General features: G+C 52.5%; 1 pseudogene; it reads right to left on the reverse strand.

Moving 5' to 3' along the window:
- Positions 1-1,383: 1,383 nt before the first annotated feature.
- Positions 1,384-1,501, reverse strand: LOC126107101 (5S ribosomal RNA; annotated as a pseudogene).
- Between the last annotated feature and the right edge of the window lie 655 nt (positions 1,502-2,156).

The raw sequence follows: 2,156 nt of genomic DNA on the forward strand, positions 1-2,156 counted from the left end.
CATTGCAGAGCGATATGAAGTGGGACAAGCATCTAATAGCAGTTGTGGGGAAGGCGGATAGTCGTCTTCGGTTCATTGGTTGAATTTTGGGAAGATGTGGTTCAGCTGTAAAGGAGACCGCTTATAAAACACTAATACGACCTATTCTTGAGTACTGCTCGAGCGTTTGGAATCCCTATCAGGTCTGATTGGGGGAGAACAGAGAAGCAATTCAGAGGCGGGCTGCTAGATTTGTTACTGATAGGTTCGATCATCACGCAAGTGCTACGGAAATGCTTCAGGAACTCGGGTGGGAATGTCTGGAGGAAAGGAGACGTTCTTTTCGTGAACCGCTACTGAGGAAATTTAGAGCACCAGCATTTGAGGCTGACTGCAGTACAATTTTACTGCCGCCAACTTATATTTCGCGGAAAGACCACAAAGATAAGATAAGAGAGATTAGGGCTCGTACAGAGGCATATAGGCAGTTGTTTTCCCCTCGTTCTGTTTTGGAGTGGAACAGGGAGATAAGATGCTAGTTGTGGTACGAGGTACCCTCCGTCACGCACCGTATGGTGGATTGCGGAGTATGTACGTAGATGTAGATGTAGAAGAGGACCTCCGACCACGTCGAGGCCAAAAATGACCAGTACGTGGTCGGAGGACAAGAAGTTACGCGTCTCAGGGGTCGCGAATTGCGCGATGTCCTTGAGAAGAGCAATATCGAGCACGTCCGGTTGTCCGCGTACAGGGAACATCGTGGGGTCAAACGGCCCCACGGTGATCGCGCCGTCACGGTGAACAGCGCGGGAGAGGTGGCGCCCGCTGCGGCTGGCAGTTCGCGAGTTCCATTCGGTGTGTTTCGCATTGAAATCCCCGGCAATGAAAGCTCGCCCCTCCAGCGACAGCAGGGCGTCGAAGTCGGCTTCGTCTAGCGGTCTGCCAGGCTGCCGGTACACCGACACGAAAAGAATCTTTCCGGAGGTGGTGTCGACGGCCACTCCTGTGGCCTCCAGCGCATTAAGCGCCGGCGGCTGGACTCGGTGGTGGCGCAGTGACTTCTTCACGTAGACGGCAGTGCCGCCGTGCCCCCGTGGGTGGCTCTGTCATCTCGGTAGCAGCGACCCCGGGTTTGAGGAAAGTCTCCTGCACAAGGCAGATGTCGACCTCCTCGTCCCATAGGAAGTGGAGAAATTCGCCCTGCTGGGGGGTGGAGGCCCCCAGCGTTGAACGTGCAAATAAAGCACTCCGTCTTCAGACCACAAATGGCCCATCGGGACCATGCGACCGCCATGTCATCCTCACTCTCCGGGTCGTCATGGTGGTTTTTTGTGACCGGAGCCGCTACTATTCGGTCAAGTAGCTGCTCAATTGGCATAACGAGGCTGGGTGCACCCCGAAAAATGGCAACAGCGCATGGCGGCCCAGATGGTCACCCATCCAAGTGCCGGCCACGCCCGACAGCGCTTAACTTCGGTGATCTGACGGGAACCGGTGTATACACTGCGGCAAGGCCGTCGCCGAACGTGTAAATAGTTAACCCATATATACAGGACTATTACAAATGATTGAAGCGATTTCATAAATTCACTGTAGCTCCATTTATTGACATATGGTCACGACACACTACAGATACGTAGAAAAACTCGTAAAGTTTTGCTCGGCTGAAGCCGCACTTCAGGTTTCTGCCGCCAGAGCGCTCGAGAGCGCAGTGAGACAAAATGGCGACAGGAGCCGAGAAAGCGTATGTCGTGCTTGAAATGCACTCACATCAGTCAGTCATAACAGTGCAACGACACTTCAGGACGAAGTTCAACAAAGATCCACCAACTGCTAACTCCATTTGGCGATGGTATGCGCAGTTTAAAGCTTCTGGATGCCTCTGTAAGGGGAAATCAACGGGTCGGCCTGCAGTGAGCGAAGAAACGGTTGAACGCGTGCGGGCAAGTTTCACGCATAGTGATGTGAAAGATTCAGTGTTTAAACCTCCTCTACCAAGAAACGTGCCAGAACTGCGAGCTCGCATCAACAATGCTTTCGAACTCATTGATGGGGACATGCTGCGCCGAGTGTGGGAGGAACCTGATTATCGGTTTGATGTCTGCCGAATCACTAAAGGGGCACATATCGAACATTTGTGAATGCCTAAAAAAACTTTTTGAGTTTTTGTATGTGTG

Source organism: Schistocerca cancellata, chromosome 10 (genome assembly GCF_023864275.1).
Source record: "Schistocerca cancellata isolate TAMUIC-IGC-003103 chromosome 10, iqSchCanc2.1, whole genome shotgun sequence".
Taxonomy (NCBI): domain Eukaryota; kingdom Metazoa; phylum Arthropoda; class Insecta; order Orthoptera; family Acrididae; genus Schistocerca; species Schistocerca cancellata.